The sequence below is a fragment of the Pinus tabuliformis genome, chromosome 4_2 (assembly GCF_031772625.1).
Source record: "Pinus tabuliformis cultivar Carrire ecotype Pingquan chromosome 4_2, CPIR1, whole genome shotgun sequence".
Lineage (NCBI taxonomy): Eukaryota > Viridiplantae > Streptophyta > Pinopsida > Pinales > Pinaceae > Pinus > Pinus tabuliformis.
The window spans coordinates 1,064,984,229-1,065,005,927 of NC_142304.1; the positions used below are offsets into that span (position 1 = coordinate 1,064,984,229).

A 21,699-nucleotide genomic window follows, 5' to 3' on the forward strand; every position below is an offset into this window, starting at 1 on the left:
ATCCGGCTCCGCCTCTTTCAAAGAACTCTCACCGGCTCAGCCGCTAAGTGGTACATTGAGCTGAATTGCGACATGTTTCAAGATTTCAACTCCCTGGCCATGGCGTTTTTAACTCATTTTCAGTTACCCATTCGGTACGAGACAGGGACGAATCTCCTCACGTCTCTAAAATAGGACACAATGACGCACATATCTGATCACATACATGAATGGAGAAGGCGTCGTCACTTGATCAAATTCTGGATTCCTGATCAACTCCTGACCGATTGGTTCACAACTTCCTTTGTCCCTAAAATTGCAAAAGACATCGCTATGGGAGCTTATGTAACTGAAGAGCAAGCGATCGCGCGAGCTCAGTACCTAGACTTAGTATACTCTCAGTCGGGTACTCTATATGATTATTTGCCAGACGCCCCGAGGCCTGGACAGACCAAGGCTCCACCCAAACCATCTGTTGATGGAGTCATTGGCTCTGTGAACTCGTCATCGAAGAAATGAGCCGCGAACCCTGGGAAGCAAAAACAAATCGCTTCTAATGAAAATGCTTCTTAGGGCCAATCTAAGCCTGGAAGTACCTCTGAGGTAAACGCCGTTCAGTCCACCGCAGCGGATAAATCCTCAATAGGGAAAAAGAAGGGGAAAGCTAAAGATAAATCTGGACAGCCCAAACAGGATGCCCCTAAGCCTCCACTCGAGGAAGGAGCTAAATGAAAACCTAAGTATCCTTGTCTCATATGTGATGAGGATCACTACACCAAGGACTGCCCAAGGCGGTCCGAAGTTAGTCGGTTATTGAAAGTTGCTCCTACAACTCCTGGCGTGCTAAAGAGCCTTTCCCTTCCCAGCAGACTCAAATGGTGGCAGACCCATCTCAACTCTCTTCCTCATTCGGTTATCAAGTGTTCATGGCTGGCACGATCCCCATCCATGTTTCAACTCGAGCGAAATATTATCCATCTCGTGCCGGGAAAGAGCCGGAGGTTCCCTCCAGCGCTCCTCCATCTATTTCTGGTCCTCTCCACATCGAAAGGCCCAGCACTGAGACGATCCCCCGACCCCCTCAAAAAGGTGTACTCAGGAAGTCATCTTATAACCCTAATGCTCGTGCTGCCCAGCACTATAGCATTGTTGAGGACTTAGCTCAGGCTCCGTCTGCTATGTCCGCTTTAGAAGTCCTCCAGAGCTGCCCCTCCCAGAGGAAGTCCCTGCTATCAGCAATTGGTGGCATCGACCCGGCAGATTCAGATTTGATTTCTTTCGATCTCGAGGGGTTTACACAGAGACTGCCTCACCAAGTCGCTTTCCTTATACAGGTCATCATCAATAACAGAATGATTCACCATACGGTTATTGATGAAGGTGCCTCAACCTGCATCATGTCCGTTGCTTGCTGGAAAGCGATTGGTTCCCCTGCTTTGAGTCAGTCCCCTACGACGCTCGAAGCTTTCGATGGAAGAGAGTCCCGTCCTTACGGTATCCTCCAACGCTTACCCATTTCTTTGGAAGGAAAGACCGTAGAAGTGGAGGTCGAAGTTGTTGACGCCAATCTCACTTACAACCTCCTCCTCGGAAGAAGCTGGACATACGCCATGCAAGCCGTGGCTTCCTCCCTGTTCCGTGTCATTTGTTTCCCTCACCAGGGGAAGATTGTCATGGTCGACCAGCTTTCCTTCTTCGCATCTTCTTCTGAAGGTAATGTGCCATTCGTGGAGCATACCTCAAAGTCTCTCGAGAGTGTGGGTGCCGGACTTTTCAAAGATCCCACTTTGATGGGAGTCTTTCCCCACCCACCTCCAAATCTCGCCCCTATCAACATGATCTCTGTACGCTCTGATCCGTGGGTTCTTCCTCCTGTTAACCAGGAAGACTCTTGGGGTGATATAATGCCGTTGAGTCCTGCCGAACTCAACTACATCGAGATTGTTGCTGCATCGGCTCCCCCTGATGAACCTGCTCTCCCGAGCAGTGTTCCCGATTTATATGATCATTTCCCTTGGCTAGGAGATGAGGCTACTTCGGATCCACTGAAGGAAATATTTTCCTCCGACGAAGCCATCATAGAGACTATGTCTCTCGAAGAGCTCCCTTGGTCAGATCACCACCATCGCTCTTCGTTTCTCCCTCCCCATCCGGAAATGACCGCATGTCTCGAGCGGTTTGCTTCGTGCGTCCCTTCACCGCCCCTCCAAACACCCATTTAGCTTTATCAAGTGTCTTCAGAGGGCAATATGGGAAATATCACGCAAACCCAACCAATCGACATCTCTGTCAAACCAGGGATCGTCGAGCACATTCATATTGGAGTCACTTGCACTCCTGAGGAAGTTCAACTCTATACCGCTTTATTTCGCGAATTTCGTGATGTCTTCGCATGGTCCTATGAGGAAATGCCTGGCATCGATCCTAGTATAGTGGTGCGCGAAATACCTACATATCCAGATGCTAAGCCTGTTCGTCAGCGCTTACACCCTGTGCACCCCCGAAAGGCTGCAGCCATTAAGGCCGAAGTCGAAAAACCTCTTAAAGATGGTTTCATTTACCCCATTCCCCTCACGGATTGGGTGTCTAATATAGTCCCTGTGAATAAAAAGCAGGGCACTATCCGGGTCTGTGTTGACTGTCGTGATATCAATCGTGCCTGTCCGAAGGATAACTCCCCTACGCCCTTCATCAATCAGCTTATTGACGAGTGCGCCGGAAGTGAAATTTACTCATTTATGGACGGCTTCTCTGGCTATAACCAGATCAACATTGCACCCACGGACCAGCATAAGACAGCTTTTATTTGTCCTTGGGGCACCTTCGCCTATAAGAATCTTCCTTTCGGTCTAAAGAATGCCGACGCTACATTTCAACGTGCGATGTATTATGCCTTTCATGATATTCGTCACATCGTACAACCTTACCTGGATGACCTTCCGGCTCATTCAGCTAAGCGTCAGGACCATCCCTCTCATCTTCGCAAGATTTTTCTCCGCTGTCAACACTACCGTATAAGGCTTAATCCTCACAAGTGTGTCTTCTGCGTAGAATCTGGCCGACTGCTCGGGTTCATCGTCTCCCGAGAAGGCATCTGTCTGGATCCCCTCAAAGTTGAGGCCATCTTGAATCTTCCTCCCCCTGCCTCTTTGCAGCAATTGCAGAGCCTGTAGGGCAAAGCGAATTTTCTTAGACGATTCATTCTGAATTATGCCGAGGTGGCTAAGGGTTTCACACGGTTATTAAAGCGACACACACCCTTTCGTTGGGATGCCATCACCCAGGAGTCTTTCGAGCGACTCAAGGACCTCCTTGTCTCGGCTCCACTCTTAAGACCTCCGAACTATCACCGTGATTATTCTCTCTACCTAGCCGCTGCTGACACCACCATCGGCATGGTTCTGGTGCAGGATGATGATGATGGCAATGAGCACATTATCTATTACCTTAGTCGCAATCTCTTGGATACGGAAACTCATTACGCTTATGTCGAGAAGTTGGCATTGGCAGTTGTCTGCGCCGTCCAACGATTCCAGCATTATATCCTATTGCGCACTACGACCGTGATTTCCGACTGCAACCCCATGACCTACATCTTGTCGCGTCAGCTGCTGGGGGGCAAATACTCGAAATGGATTGTCATCCTACAAGAGTTTGACTTGGAATTTACTGCTGCCAATTCTAAGAAATCTCTGGTCTTTGCAGAACTGCTCTGTTCTTTGCCATCCCCTTCTGTACCATCTCGTTCGGAAGATCATATCCCGGATGAAACATTGTTTCTAATCAGCACTCTCGACCCTTGGTATGGGGACATCATAGTATATTTGTAGACGTCTTCCTTCCGTCCTAATGTATCGAAAGACGCTCGACGAAGGATTCGTCACCAATCTCAACCCTATCGCATTATTGGGGATACCCTGTACCGCCTCGGCGTTGATTCTGTTCTTCGCCAATGCTTGACTCTCGAGGAGGCTGAGCGGGTGTTGAATGACTGCCACTCCGGTGCTTGTGGCGGCCATATGTCCGGATATGCTACTGCCCAGAAAATTCTCCGTGCTGGTTATTTCTGGCCTTCTATCTTTAAGGATTGCATCCTTGCCGTCCGTGCATGTCATGAATGTCAGGTTTACCACCGGAAAATGCGCGCACCTCCTGCACCACTGCACCCCGTTGTTACCGTAGGTCCATTTTCCAAATGGGGCATCGATTATACATCCTGTAACCCTCGTTCGGCCGGGGGGCACGGGTATATCATCATCGCCGTCGATTATTTCACCAAATGGGCCGAAGCGATGCCTACATTGAACGAAGACGGTTACACGGTAGCGCAGTTTTTGTTTAATCATGTCATTACTCGGTTCGGAGTCCCCCATGCAAGAACCAGTTGGTGAATATTTTCAACAAGTGAATCTGCCATAGGGAGATGAATCATTCATTTTGATGAGTGAGAGATTTTTTACTAGATATTGTATCTTTTCATGGCCGCATTTTGTAAATCATGTGTTGCAATTTAAATTGTAAAAATGATGATGTGTTTTCCATCACTTCTTAAAGAAACGATGATGTTTTTGGCTTCTTGTTAGTATTTGGGGTATTGGTTTCTATTCTGATGTAAACTTGATCAAAGAGTGTGTCTTATAAACTCTTGGCAAGTATGGGGATGCTTAGGTCATGATAGGTCATGTAATTGAACATGTAGTTTGCAAAGATTGTACTACATGTTTGCAGAGGATTCAGGTGTTGGCTCATCACTTATATCTTTGAAGAACAAGGGTGAAGGAGAAGTAAGTGTGACCTGTCAAGACGCTTGTGGTGCAGACAATGTAACACAGTAGAAGCAGATTATGTTCATACTTTTGGATGACTAAAATATCCTTAATGGGGAGGAATGATCCAAGTGGCTCTAGAAATGCTTAGAATTCAAAAGTGGCTTTGGAAAATCTTAAAAATTAAATTTTCTAGATTGAAGTGAAACTAAGACCAGATCATAGTGCTTGTCCTATTGATTCCAGAGACGTGAAAGACACTCAAATTAGAATTCGTATGCTTAAGATATTTGCGGTCAAAGTTTTGGTCAAACTAGGCCTGGTGGCAACCACTAACGAGGCAACAATTTGGAATTTTCCGGTACATGGATTTCGGCTACCGAAACAGTCAAATTTGTCACCTCCTTAAATTTCCTAGAAAACCCAAAAATTCGATCAAATTTTTTTAACTAAATTTGTTTAAAAGAAAATTGGTTGGCGTTAAGCATCTTTTGATTACGGTGTTTTGTTTTGATTCGGAAAATTAGCCCACCCACCCAACATCTTACAAAGATTTCTTGCGTCTCTGTTACGTTTTTATTTCTCATCCTTATCACCACGCAATAATGTTAGAATTTTTATAAATAAACCAAGAAACGCAAACCATTCCCATTCCGTTAAGAGCAGTAGAAGATGAAGATCTGTAACGTTCCTTCTCTTTTTGGGGCTTTACTTTTCCTCTCTTATTTTATCAGTGTTTTTCTCAGTCCCTCCATATTTTCTTCCACCCTTTGGTTGTCAGACCATCAGCATGCTCATCACGGCAATGCTTTCGATGAAGAGGCTCTCCTTACATTTCTCTTTGCAATCACCAACCATCCATCTCAAAATATAACCGCTACGTGGAAACGAAATGTTTCCTTCTATGAGTGGTGAGTGGACAGGTGTCATATGCAGTCGCCACAGACAGAGAGTGGTTTCACTCAATGTTTCACCCATGGAATTGCAAGGTACAATCTATCCTCTTCTCGGCAATCTCTCCTTTCTTCGAAGACTTGATCTTAGCAATAACAGCTTTCATGGCCACATTTCCTATCAATTCGGAAATTTGTTTTGCTTAAAGAAGCTTTACCTTTATTGGAATCAACTCCAAGGTTCTATTCCACCCACTCTTGCCCGCTGTCGTAGTTTACTGACTCTCACAATGGGTGATAACAATCTCTTAGGGAACATTCCCTATGAACTAATGTGCGATCTCCCCAAGGTACAATTCTTAGGCACACAGTATAACAACCTGACGGGTAGAATCCCCACCTGCTTGGGGAACATATCAACAACCTTCACGGAAGTGTACCCTCCCGGGAGTGTAACTCTAAATTCGGAAATACTTGTGGGTGACAACCATCTGACAGGACAAATTCCATCTTCGTTTTCTAACTTCACCAATCTTCGAATATTGGATATCGCTCTTAACTAGTTGAGTGGCCATATTCCTGTGGAGTTTTGCCGCAAGAGCATGCGCTTGACTCAACTCGATCTGGGATGTAATCAGTTGAGTAGCAACATTCCTGCTTCCCTTTTCAATTGTACGAACCTTCAAGTGCTCGACTTATCCAGTAATCAACTCTGCAGAATGATGCCAATCGGGTTGGGTATGTTGACGAAGCTTCAAATATTCTTCTTAGATTACAATCAAATAGTTAGCAACAACACTACAAACTTGCCCATTCTTACTACGCTTACTAACTGTTCTGCCCTACGACAATTAGATTTAGCCAATAATCATCTTACTGGACATTTTCCCTCTTCAGTGGGCCACCTCTCTAGGAAAATTGACTTGTTAAACTTGGAAAAAAACAGATTAGTGGGGGAAGTACCTCCACAGACTGGTAACTTAAACTAATTTAACACAGTTCTCTTTAGCTGCTAATTCTTTCATTGGGGCAATTCCAGTTATACTAAGAAATCTTCAAAACTTGCAAACGTTATTTATGGCAGAAAACAATTTACAAGGAAATATTCCATTGGAAATTAGGCAACTTAAAATTTTAGGGCTTTTGGATCTCCAAAGCAATAATCTGTTAGGGAAAATTCTTGATTCTATTACCAAAATTCAACAACTAAGGTATTTATCTCTTAGTATGAATAGGTTATTAGGTAAAATACCAGAAAATCTAGGAAAATGTGTGAACTTGTTAAACCCTGACCTTTCATACAATAAGCTAAGTGGGGAGATACCTCCAAGCGTAACAAGTCTTGCAAATTTAGCTATCTATTTCAACCTCTCAAACAATTTATTTGTGGGTCACTTTCCTTTGGAACTTAGTAAAATGACTTTGCTTCAAGCTATAGATATTTCTGTAAATCAGCTAACTGGTTATATTCCAAGTGGGCTTGGAAGTTGCAAAGAATTACAATATTTAAATTTTTCTTGCAATGCACTTGAAGATCTAATCCCAATCTCTCTCGGTGAACTTCATAGTATTCAAAACATGGATTTGTCCTCCAACAATTTATCAGGTGGAATACCCACATCATTGGCAAATATCAAAATGCTCAGCCAATTGAATCTCTCTTTCAACAACTTGTCAGGAGAGGTCCCAAAAGGTGGAGTTTTCAAAAATTTTAATGCCATAGTGTTTATGGGAAATCCCGATCTCTGTGGACCTTTGGTAAATTTGTCATTGTGCTCTAATCATAAGCACAAAAGTGTTTTTCATATGAGAAAAGTTTTCATATCTATTGTTGCAATTGTAGTCACTATTTTATTGTGTTTAGTTATACGAATCTTGTGTAGACTATATATCACAAGAGGAATATTCCTATAGAGGTTGGGGCATCCTTAAATGTGGGGCACCAAAGACTTTCCTATGGAGAGCTCATAACTACAACAGATGGATTTGGTGATGCCAACTTGTTAGGAGTAGGTACTTTTGGTAAAGTGTACAAAGGGGTTTTGAATGATGGGACATTGGTTGCCATCAAGCTTCTCAATTTGGAAAGGGAAGGGGCTCACAAAAGTTTCAAAAAGGAGTGTAAAGTTTTGAGTAGAGTCAAGCACCGGAATTTGATTAGAGTCATAACCTCATATTCAGACCTCCAAATGAAAGCTTTGATATTTCCATTTATGCCAAATGGAAGCTTAGAAAAGTGGTTATATCCTAATGGTGAAGTAGAAAGTGGTTTGACATTGATTCAAAGGTTGAATATAGCAATAGACATTGCCCAAGGCATGGTATATCTCCATCACCATTGTTTCATGCGAGTGATCCATTGTGATTTGAAACCAAATAATGTGCTTCTTGGTGAAGATCTGATAGCATATGTAATAGACTTCGGGATTGCAACCATATATTTTGCAAATAACGAGGATTCAACTTTCACTTCTACACTTGCACTTAAGGCATCAGTGGGCTACATTCCTCTAGGTATTATTTGAACTAGATGACACTTTAGACAATATTATGAGTTTCATATTTTTATTTATTTTGAACTATAAACCTTATGACGAGAATGTTTGAATGCAGAATATAGATTAGGTGGGCATATCACAACAAAAGGTGATGTTTATAGCTTTGGAATATTGTTATTGGAGATGCTCACCGGAAAGAAGCCTATTGACGACATGTTTGTGCAAGGAATGAACTTACAGAAATGGGTGGGAAACCATTTTCCAAATCAACTAGGGGAAGTGGTGGACAAGAGTTTATTGAGAGGGGCTAGTACAAGCACTCAAGCAGATAAAGACCTTAACTGCCTCAATCAATCCTTAAGCATGGGTTTTCTTTGCACAAGAGATTCTCCTGAAGGAAAACCTACTATGATGGACATTGTGGGAACAATCGAATCCATTAGAGACACTTTTCAAGGCATTGGTGGCATTCCAAAACTGCAAGCAGATTTCACATGTCTATTGGGTGATGCAAGTAAAACTCACAACAACAACGCTAGCGGAGGCCAAATCTCCTATGCATTCTAGAGTGTTGTAAGAGAGCAGTGACTGTGTCACTAGACTATATAATACTTTGAGTCCATTGTCATTAGCTGCATGTAGTGTGATTTTTATTTTCCTCTTTATTGTTGCAAAACTAGTCTTATTCCCCTCTCCTTTTCTAATCATGTCTATTGTTGGGCACATCTGGGTGTAAATATAAAGTTACATTATCTGTCCATTGTTAAATTGTCCCAGCTTACCTTTGTATTTCCGATGAAACATTGAGAATTGACATCCTATATTCATCAATGGCTCGACGAGGAGAGTCTTGGAATCTAATCACCAATTTTCTTCTTTTCAAGGAAAAATGATTTAAGTATCATAAGTATTTTATCATGCCAAGTATTTGACTAAGAACCATGCTAGCGTGTATGTGTATGTTTCCTCTGTGGGTGATACAACTACTTGACTAAAATTCTCTGCATATTGTAACTTAAATTTTTTTGACTTCTCTTATCATACCTTAAAGGAGCCAGTATTCTTGTTTCATTTTAGCTAGACAATTTACAACTTAAAGGAAATACACAACTTCTTCCATGTCAACGCATTCACTAATTGACTGATCATATTTTTTTCTTTGGTTTAAAGCTACTATATAATATCTTAGTTAAATTACCAAAGAAATTTATGATGGTATTCTTCTTATCTTATTCTACGATCTAGACCTGGTAATATCTTGTGAATCCATCGAAGGAGTATGCTTCTTGACCCACAACTCGGTCTACTAATTTCTCACTAAACAGGGTAGGGGAAGGATTATGTAGGTAGGCTACATTCAAGCTTCTGAAGTCCACACAAACCCGGATATCAATAGTGTCTTTCTTGTTCTGAATGACGATTAGACTGATCCAACAAGACTCATCCACTGGAAAGATGAGGCTGGATGCTAGCACTCTGTCTATTGCTTCTACTATATAATATCTTAGTTAAATTACCAAAGCAATTTATGTTTCTTCTGGTTAATTCTATTACCTATAGTCTCTTTACTCCTAAAATTTAGCTTATTGATGTACTTTGAGTCTTATATTGCATAAAATTGATGCATTTTCTGTACTCGGATTTCTTTCCTTCCACTACGCAGAATTCATTTTTGCAATTTTCTGGAAAAGCATGGGCACTGAGATCTTTTTGGATGGAAGGAAAACATGTAACATTCAATAACTTGAATGAAACTAAACAAAAATCAATGCATAGGATGCTGATTCTTTCCCACGAAAAACCATGCAAACTCACTTCCAACAACAACACTAAACAGAAATGAATCGAACGTTCTCGTGAGGTGATGATATGCAACTCCACTATATGGAACGTTTCAAAGTGAAAAATTCTATTAAAAATAAAGGATTCTAATAGGATTTTGATGTTTCCTTCTGTCATTCTTTGAGGAAAGGTCACTTTCTATGGATTCACATAGCTATGAAAGAAATAGTCATGTAGATTCTTGTAAATCTCAAATCATGATTTTGTGCAGATTCATGTAAATCTAGAGTGGTGGTTTTATACAGATCAATAAAACCCAATCTGTAATGTTTAACCAGTTGTTGTTAGACTCCTACTTAATAGTGTAAGTGTTATAATTGAAAAATTGTGCACTCAAATAAATAGCAAGGGCACTCAATACCAAAAAATAGCTTATGTGGATGCACTAGTGATTGTTGGAAAACATCAAAATTCAAGAAAACATAAATGTTCCTAACTTTACCATTTATTAAATTAAATTGCACAAAACCACTTACACAGTTTTTCATGGAGCACTATGGTTGTTTCATTGATAGTCACATGGAACCATAAAAGTAACATCTCAATATATCGCAAGACAAATCATTATAAATGGAAAACCACCAAGTGAAAGGACAAGGTCAAAGAGCTCAATATCAAGCCTCTAAAGAATTAAAGTGGAGTTAAGGAGCCTCCAAAGAACTCATCTTGTCTCCCACAAACTCACTCAAGGATAAAATATCATCAATGAGCCAAGGGGAGGAAATTCATGAGCTTGGGACTGTAAACATCACATCATTTGGGAGCATTAGAAGAGAGAAGTTCATAACAAGGTTATGTTGCCAAAGTGTCTCATAATTAGAATTTCTTTGTGGTTTTGGAGCTCACCATTAGATAGTTTTCAAGGAACTTCTTGAGGAGAGATCATTCTTGAAAAAACACGAAGAAAAGGGTTCTTCTGTTAGGAGAGTCATAGGGTGCATTGTCTGATTCAACTCTGTTTAGTGTCTTTGGTTGATGTTGTAACTATTTCAATCAAGAAATAAAGAGATGTATTGCTGCCCAACCTTCATTTTCTTGTTATATTTATTCTAACATTGTAACTCATGATCTTTCTTAGACGTAGTTACTTTGCTCATTTATTTTCCTTTCTTTCTTTCTAATCATTTGCTTGTTGGTTTGTGCAAGCAACAACAACCTTGGAATATAGTGGATTTTAGGACACATTTACTCCAAAATCCACACAACACTTAGGGGACCTTTATTTTATTTAATTGATGATGTGTTATAGGGATTCGGTGGAAGACACTATGAAAAGGGAAATCAACAGGAAAATTGAATGATAATTAGAAATTAGTGTATGAAGTGCGGCATAAATATGAAATTATTTGATATACACCAAGACACTGTAAATTTCAGGAGAAGTCAATGTGAAATAATTGACACATTATCTAGAAAAGGAAAAATTGAAAGAAAATAAAAAAATGTCGAATGGGGTGCGCAAAGATATGAATAGACTGTAAATTTGATGAGAAGCCAATGTGAAATAATTGAAAGATTCGATAGAAAGGGTGATAATTCGGTAGAGAAATGAAGAAAGTGTGGGAAAATTCGTGGGTGTGCTCTATGAATTCAATAAAAATGATATATTGAAAAGATACATGCGCTGACTTGGTGGTCATCCACAAGACAATCAGTAGTCTTCCATTAACAGAAAATGCTACGTACAACGATTTTCCGATGCGGAAAATATTGTCTTCCACTAACAGGAAATGTGGTGTATAGCGATTCTCTCTTAGATGATTTGATGAGATGAAAAAAGGTGTGGAGAATTTCTTCGGTTGCGTGATATCAATTATCAAAAGAAAATAGAAATGTGGTTGAAGAAGGATGGGGATTGTGAAAAGAAATATCAACACATTCTCACGTCTACCACTCTGTCATTTTTGAATGAATGTTATATCATCAAGAAAAAATGGACAACTGCAAAGGTGTAGATTTTTTAGGCTCTCGAAAGTTGTAAGAAAATAAAAAACTGCAAATGGCTAGTTAGGCAGTTCCAAGAAAATATAGCATGGAAGTTATTTTAAAAGTTTGGTTGCAACGTATCCGTCAAGCTTATCAACCCCACCATAGAAACCTCCATCATACTAAACCAATTTTTTGGATGACAATACAAAGCTTCATTACTAATTTGGACATTTTGCAGCAATATATTAACACTAAGCCATTTACATTATTGATTTTGGTAGTAAGTTTTTATTATTAAGAATTTAGTAGGGCGCGATGGCTTGTCGTGGAAAGAATATATCACAACCCAACATTCTCCCACTTGTTGTTTTCTTTCCACAAGGGGCCACAGGAGAACTTAGTCATTGATCTAGCCTTGTAATGCCCATTGTTTCTCTACACCAAGAGAACTTCTCAGTGCTCACAGAATTTGTCAATGCATCAGCAGTATTATTCAAAGTGTTCACCTTTACTAGAAACACCTTTTTGTCCTCAACCATATCCCTCACAAAGTGATACTGAACATCAATGTGCTTTGTCTTTGAATAATAATAAGGGTTCTTTGCCAAGAAAATTGCACTTTGGCCATCACGAACTATCCTTATAGCTCGTTGTGCTAACCCCATACTTGAACGTAATCTCTACAACCAAACTACTTCCTTGCTTGCATGAGTGGCTGCCATGTATCCTGCCTCTGTAGTTGAAAGTGCCACAATAAATTGTCTCTTAGTCATCCAACTGACTGCACCTCCAAATAGGTTAAACACATACCCACTTGTATATCTTCTCATATCTAGATCTCCAGCCTAGTTTGCATCAACAAAGCCATGGATGTCCAAAACTCTATCCTATTCTGGTCTTCCTTGGTAGCACAAACCATAATCACTAGTGCCACGCAAATAGCTGAAAGCCTACTTCACTGTTGTCCAATGCTCCTTCCCTAGTTTTGACATAAACCTGCTCAATACTTCCACTGCGTGTGCATTGTCTGGTCTAGTATAGAACATTTAATACATCAGGCTACTGACTTCACTTGCACATGGAACACGAGACATGTCTTCTTCCTCTTCTTGTGTCTTGGGACACTATTCAACAAATAAATTTACACCTACAGGAATAGGAACCTTCATTGGTTTACTATCCTCAATATTAAACCTTTCCAGTATTGTCTCGACATACTTCCTTTGGTTTAAGCAGATCTTCCTCTTTTCCCAGTTGCGTTTAATTTCCATGCCCAAAATATAGTTTGCAGCACCAAGATCTTTCATGTCAAATTTGGAGGACAATTGGGTCTTCAAATCTTGGATAATTTCTTTGTCATTTCCAACAAGAAACATATCATCCACATACAAGACCGGATAAATAACACTATCACCAATTAATTTAAAGTACACACAGTGATCTTCTTTTCTTCTAGAGAAGCCAAGTTACCATAAAAATGTATCAAATTTCTAATACCACATCCTTGGTGACTGTCTTAACCCATACAAAGACTTTTTTAACTTGCATACCATATCTTTCTTACCCTTCACCGCAAAGACTTTAGGTTGCTTCATGTAGATCTCTTCTTCTAGATCCCCGTGAAGAAATATTGTCTTCACATCCATCTATTCTACCTCAAAATAAAAAGCAGTACCAACAAATTAAAGTAATCTAATAGAAGCTACCTTGGCAACAAGAGAAACAATATCAACAAAATCAATTCCTAACACCTGGGAATAACCTTTTGCTACCAACCGAGCTTTGTATTTCTCCACCTTTCCTTCTGCATTCATCTTCTTCTTGAACACGTATTTGCTGCCAATGGGTTTCCTCCTAGCCGACAACTCCACTAGATCCCAAGCCTCATTTTTGTGCAAAGATTCCATTTCATCAACCATGGCTTCTTTTCAGAGTTTTTCGTCCTCTAAATCTGTTGCTTCATTCATAGTTCTAGGATCATCATTAGTAATAGATAAAGAAACATTTGAATAGAAAGCAAATAGACTATACCTTTTTGGTTGCCTTCTTTCTCGAATTGATCTTCTCAGAACCAGAGTTTGTGGCTCTTCATCTTCTAATTCCTCTTTTACTGTAGTGTCTGATTCTTCCTCCTTTAGCTCAAACACTATCTTCTCAGGTTACTTTGGTAGGACTTCATGTTTAATAACATCTTTCACCTCTTTAAACACCACATCTCGGTTGTACACAACCTTCCTTGTTTCTGGGTTCCAAATATTATAACCTTTTAAACCATCCTGATACCCAATAAAGATGCACTTTTTAGATTTACTATCCAACTTTGTTCTTTTCTCCTTTGCAACATGTACATATGCATCACATCCAAATACCCTCAGATGTGAAAGAGAAGGTTTCTTACAAATCCATACCTCTTGTGGAGTCTTATCCTCCAACGCTGATGATGGTGATCTGTTGACCAGGTAATATGTAGTTCCCACCGCCTCTACCCAGAATTGTAATACCTAGGAGGGATAATATGGGGTACAAAGGGAGGTATCCAAGGGAATAATGTAATAATAGGATGGGCCATACTAATAAATAAGGTGGTTAACCTGTATTATGTAAGGGACCCCAAGTAGTTAGCAATAAGGTAATCAGCTCATGGTATTAGATAGATGGTATTGAGGGAACCCTGGTAATAACCCATGGTATTGTATGTATGAGGCCTATATAGAGGCTAGAGACTCCCCATTGAGAGATTTCAAGGAATATTATATGAACAGGCATATGGCTTGTGGAGTGTTCTCCTTCCTTAAGGAGTGAATGTATGGTGTTGCCCTATCTTAAGGGTTTTATTAATAAAGTGAACCATTTCTATCTGTTTCAATTTTTTTGTTTTATTGGGTTTATTTCCATTATCGTATATTTTTGGGTTAAATTCATAACAAGTGGTATCAGAGCACTTTCTCAGGCAAAGTGGCAATTTTTTTTTTAATTTTTGCAGGAATTTTTTGGTAGCGAGATTGCAGATCAGATCTGTATGTTTTGGTGAAAAATATGTAGAATCTAATTGTAGATCTGAGTTTTTGTTGAAACAATACTCAATTTGAAAAAAAAAAAAATCAACCGAATCAGAGTCGGGATGAGGGAGATATTGCTAATTTAAAAATCAGTTGGGTTGCAAACATTTTTCGGGGCGACCAGTTTGTGGAGTAGATTTGTACGTTATGGTGAAAAATCTAAAGAATCTAATTACATATCTAGATTTTTTGTGAAAAAATACCCAAGTTCAAAAAAAAAATCAGTCGAATCGGAGTCCGGATGAGGGAGATATCGCTGATTTAAAATCAGCGATTTTTTCATAATTTTTTTGTGATGGCGGGACAGTTGCAGTGCGGATCTGAAATTCTAATGTCTAGATCGGGATTTCTACCACATTGGAAGATGCATAATGGTTGTTCCATTTCTGAAAACAGGTCATAATAGGGATTTTGAGCAATATTGACAGAATTGTGGCCATTTCAAATTTTTGCCAATTTTTTTTGTGATGGTGGGCCTAGATCAGAATTTGAGGGACTTGTATAAATTTGATGGCTCTCATCCGGCGACATGGCTAGCACAAATGGAGAAATATTTCACATTGAATCACATTAGAGATACTGCGACTCCGCTAAGTGTGGAAAGCATGTACTTGGACCACGCAACATGGCAATGGTGGCAGGGGCATTCTAAACGCTATCTAAGGACAATTACTTGGCAGATGTTCGCAAAATCCATTTGTGACCACTTTAACCCTAAATATAATTTTGGGGACCTCTTACTAAGCTCAGACAGACAAGCACACAACCTAGCAAAGATTTTAATTTTACAGGAAAGAAGGAAACCAAGAAACCTAAAGGGTTACTTTCTATAGGTATCTCCTTATTGCAAGTCCATGGATTGATTCAGAAGGAGAAGATCATTGTGTCTATAAATCCTAGTTGCAAGAAAAATCTCATAAATGTCAATTTGGCAAAAAAAATTCAAGTGTCAGCAAAACACATTGAAAACACACAGGTTAATGATGAGGATGTGCAAGTTTATAAAGATTTGAAGCTTTCGATGGATAAGTATGTGTTGCATTGTGATTTTTATACTTCATATATGGATAACATGGATGTTGTTTTAGGATATCCTTGGATTGAATCTGCGGGTACTGTCAATATTAATGTGCAGAAGAAATTCCTGAAGCTCTGGTATAAAAAGAAAAAAATTACATTGCCGGATATTTCCATTAAGACCCAAGCAGAGACTATGGAGGCAGAAGCACAAAGCTCTAATGACACTTACACATTAGATGATGAGCCTTTGATGGTCGACAATCAAACACAAACAGAGGCTGAAGCAAAAAATGTTACAGGTACTGATACATCAGATGAGGACTTAGTGGTTGAAGTAATATTGGAAGATAAGAAACAACAGCAGGCACCACAACATGTACCAAATACCACTCAAGCTCCATTAGGTGGTGAATTAAAGAAAGATACATTGTTGGTTAAAACTTTAGCATATCACCACCCACATCACCCCACAAGAAAACAACCAACAGGATGGCAACAAATTAGCCACAAGGACAACAACCCCGGCATGACAGATAGAGAGGAGCGATGATCCACCTACTACACATCAACACAGAAGAGCCGCGAGGGTCAGATTCCATCTCAAGCAAGCGAGGCACCAGTGAGATCGAGGGTTCACCTTTCTCTTGGATGGCTAGATGCACGTGCATGGTACCAGTGGACTACTCTTTTGAGTAGATCTTATTATTTGTGTTCTTCCCATGTTTCGGAGACGAAACATGTTAAGGGGGGTGGAATTTAGTATACCTAGAGGGGAGAATATGGGGTACAAAGGGAAGTACCCAAGGGAATAATGTAATAATGGGATGGGCCATAGTAATAAATAAGGTGGTTAACCTGTATCATGTATGGGACCACAAGTAGTTAGCAATAAAGTAATCAACCCATGGTATTAGATAGATGGTATTGAGGGAACCATGGTAATGACCCATGATATTGTATGTATGAGGCCTATATAGAGGCTAGAGACTCCCCATTGAGAGATATCAAGGAATATTGTATGAATAGGCATATGGCTTGTGGAGTGTTCTCCTTCCTTAAGGAGTGAATGTATGGTGTTTCCCTACCTTAAGGGTTTGATTAATAAAGTGAAGCATTTCTATCTATTGCGATCTTGTTATTTATTGGGTTTATTTCCATTATCATATATTTTCAGGTTAGATCTATAACATAATTCTTGTCCTAACCCGGCACCATTGAGCATGCTTCTTGACCTTTCCATCAATGTCTTGTTCATTCTTTCTTCAACTCCATTTTTCTCAGGTGTGTATGGAGTAGTCTTCTGTCATGTTATACCACACTTCTTACAGAACACTTCAAATTCCTTCTTGCAAAACTCTCCATCGTTATCTGTCCTCAAGACATTTATCTTCTTCTTTGTATGGTTTTCCACCAGAGCCTTAAATTTTTGAAACCTGTCAAAGAATTCATATTTCTTCTTGAAGAAATATATCCATGTATTCCTTGAGAAGTCATCTATAAATGACACATAGTTCACAGAATTACCCAGTGATGGAACTGACACAGGTTGAAACACATCACTGTGCACAAGCTCTAATATCTGTTTCGCCCTCTTACCACCAGAGGGGAAACTCACCTGATTCTCATGCCCATATACACAATTTTCACAGAAATCAAAATCAAGAGACTTATTAGACATACCTTTTACCATACCTTTACCATGAAGTATTCGAAGGCCCTTTGATGCCATAGCATGGCCTTTTCTCTAGAGAACACTAGATTTTCTGCTCCACTTTCAGGAACCACAAAACCATTGCACCCATCAATAAAAGTGCTACCTTTAAGCTCGTAAAAAGTTCCAAACTGAATTCTCCGCATCAATACCAGTGCTCCCGAGCCATCTTGCAAGTATCTTTCTTGAACACTATTTTTACACTTGCATCATCCAACTTGCTTACAAAAATCAGATTTTTGGCCAATGCAAGAATATGCAGAACACCCGGAAGTGCTCTAATCCTTCCATCTTGCAACTTCAACTTGACTTTTCCGTGCCCAACAATTCTAGCCTTCCTTTCATTCCCTAAGAAGACATCACCACCTTCATATTTATCATACTCGCGGAACCACTCTCTATGGGGAGTGATGTGAAAGGATGCACCTGACTCAATCAACCATGCCTCATGATTTACATGTGTACTTGAAGAAGAAGCCAAGTACACATCCCCACCTTCATCTATGGTGGTTTTCACCTCTGCAGAAGGAGCATCATCAGATCCCTTTCCTTTTTCAGGAGCTTTAGATTTATAGTCCCTTTTGTAGTGCCCTTCCTTTATGCATTTCCAGCAAACCTTTACAGGTTTTTCTGTATATTTAGATCTCCCTATAGATTTAGATCTCCCACTCGAGCACTTATTTTTGTTTCTATTCTGGGACCGTCCTCATACAAATAAGGAATTACCATTCTGGCCCTCCATATTTTTCCATCTCTTCTCCTCCGACAATAATGATGAGACTATTTCATCAACATCGCTGCCTATTGCAACAACCAGAGTATCCCACGAATCTGGTAGAGAACACAACAAACTAGTGCACTTATCTTCATCTGTAATTTTAATATTGGCAGATAATAACTTACTTACCATAGTATTAAATGCATTTAGATGCTCTGTCACCGAGTCTCCATCTTTCATCCTCAGGTTGTATAAATTTTTCCATAGGAACAATTTATTCACCAGAGACTTATATTGGTAAAAATTCCCTAACTTGTCCCACAAATCCTTCGATGAAGCTTCCCATGATACAGTCAGAAATACTGAATATGAGACACACAATCGTATTGTGCTCTTTGTCTTCCAATCCAACTTCGCCCAATGTTCAACTAACATTGTTGTTGGTTTAGTACCCAGATCTACCGCGATCCACTGATTTTTATCTACCAATAGATCCTCCATCTTGAGTTTCCACAACTCAAAACTCTGACCATTAAATTTCTCCATCTCTATCCTTCCACCACTCACCATCTTCTTTCACCACAAGAATCGATCCCGCACATCTCCCACTGAACAGGGTCTACCACAGGCCCAAGAAAAAAACCCCTCAGCAACAAAGGTGTCCCTTTGAAGCCAAAATAGCTCTGATACCAAATGTAGGTTTTAACTCCGTACAAAAATTATCTGCATACAAATTCTAAAAACAGAAAATAAACAATGGCGAGAGCTTAAAACACAAAACAGATATACACAAAGATTTTTCCCATGGATCCCAAAACTGGGACTACCAGATTGATTTTTCATTATGTTCCTAACAACATTACAATATATATATATATATATATATATATATATATATATATATATATATAGATATACATATCGAAGCATCCATGACCCCCAATCTATTAACCCTAGATTATAACATAACTGTAGTTCCCTTGACCATATCTACAAAATACCATGGACCAAAAACTATCGTGCCCAAAACCATGTGTGAAATCCATGCACAAAACCATAAGTGGGTTTCCCCACCTAATATAGGGTAAAAAACATTTTTCGTTAGGCACTGCCTCGGACCGCGTGCAAGGGGGCTACCACCCCCCTGCATACCCCCTGACAGGGGGGGTAGCCACCCCCCATATGCCCCCCCAGCCCCGCAATGCCTGACGCAACATACAAGGGAAGCTATCATGCCCCCTATAACCCCCCTACTTGTGGGATAGTCATGGAAAGAATATAACACAACCCAACATTACCAAAGGAACAATAAAAATTCGAGGCCTTGACTCATCCACAACATGTCGCTTCCACAAGTATGGTTGGCCTAATAATACATCACAAACATCAAGGGGAGCAATGTCACATAATACCTCATCCATGAAGGACTTGATGCTGTATGGAAGGCGACATTGTTGGCTCACGCGAAGATCCTGTCCTTGGTGAAGACACTTGATGGCATACAGTTGTGGGTGTGCTGTGATCGGTAAGCCCACCCGTTTCACGACCTCTGCCAAAATGAGGTTCTTTTGGCTCCCACTGTCGATAATGAAACATAGCGGGGAACCCTTTACCCACATCTGGGAGTGGAAGAGGCGCTCCTCCTCCTCTAGATCTTCGGGTTCCTCCTTCGATATCTTCATGGTGGAACTAGTGGTGATGGGATCTGCATCGATAATATGCTTCCCTTTTTCATTCCCCTTGTTAGGTTCTAACTTAGAGTCGGAACATGCATTTGATTCTGAAGACTTCAGCTCGGCCATCAGTGACTGCTTAGCCTGACACTTACTTGTGTTGTGAGTGGAGCTCTTATGGAACTCACACCACTTTCCTGTGTCCTTCTTCTGCTTTGCAGTTTTGTTCTTTGCTTGCGGCTTTGGTGAGTTATCCTGGGCCACCCCACCTTGGCTTTGTCCTTTGTTTTGCAGTTTGGGGGCACCTTTCCCTTGATTTAGATTCGTAGATACAAAGTCTCGCTTCTTTTGTTTAAACTTTTGCTCGATCTTGACAGCGTATCGGTATGCCATGTCAAGTGAGGAGATGTCCAGGAACTCCATCTCATCTTGGATGTACCTGTGTAGGCAGCTGCAATACTTCAGTACCAAATATTTCTCAGAATCCTTGATACCCAACTTCGTGCGAAGCGTATGAAAAACATTGGTAAACTATGACACATCTTGGTCCCTTCCCTGCCGGAACATTGACCACTTTATGTATTTATCCTTATAGCTCCCGATAGGATAGTACTCCTCTTTGATGGTATCCCAAAATGAATTCCAAGTGGGTGCAACTGAAAATAGTGAGGTTGTACTTTCATCCTTCTACTCACAGTAGGTTTCTCACCAGTCCTTGACGTGGGGGTGGCTTTGAGAAGAGCAAAAGTAATATTTTCTCAGCTGGAAAAATAATGAACAGAAAAATATCCTTCTAGTAGATTTAACCATTTATCTACGGTGTCTACATCTATTTGGCCCTCAAATATGGGAATGTTAAAGTTTACTTGTACCTTAAAAGGAGTGGTGCCTCCAGAGTGGCTGCTGGATGTGGATGCACCACCGATGGGCAATCGTTGAAGGATCTGGGCAAAGTTATCCATCATCATGTTAATTTGTTTCTCAAGGGCCTCCTCGAGCAATATTTTGATAGGATCTCTTGCCACCTCATCTTTATTTTCTTCCCTCATGGGCGGTGGTTGCGGTTTGCGAGGTCGAAGTTTCAACCAGATCAAGCCCTAACTCCTTATATCCTGACCTCGTTGGGGACATGCAAAGAAAAACCTAAAAAGAGAAGAGTGCTTTGATACCATTGATCTGGATTTAAACAGGAACGCAACAAATTACAGATATAACCATAAATAGAAAGATGTGGTAGAAATAATACTTCATTTCATTAATATCAAACACTGAAATATGCTTACAAACAAAATGGAAATAAGACTAGCTCGAGCGATGGTAGTTTATCTCTGAGAAGAGATGTGGTGGCTACATGCCTCTGAACTATGTTACAATGAGGCTCAACGGTCTATTTATTATTGAGAAACAATGGGAATCCCTAATCATCCAAAAACCTAACCGTAGGAGATGAAGCGCCAAACTATGGGCCTTGTTAGGGTAAATTGGTACATCAACTTCCCGAGGTCGTAATTTTGGCATACGATCTACATTTGACACTCACAATATGTCGTTAGAAATATCTATATGAGGACTACAACTTTTGAATGACCAACATTAGTATAAGACCCATGT

General features: G+C 40.2%; 1 pseudogene; it reads left to right on the forward strand.

The window, feature by feature from the left end:
* Positions 1-7,216: 7,216 nt before the first annotated feature.
* On the forward strand, positions 7,217-8,703 carry LOC149173296 (putative LRR receptor-like serine/threonine-protein kinase At3g47570 pseudogene; annotated as a pseudogene).
* The last annotated feature ends 12,996 nt before the right edge of the window (positions 8,704-21,699 follow it).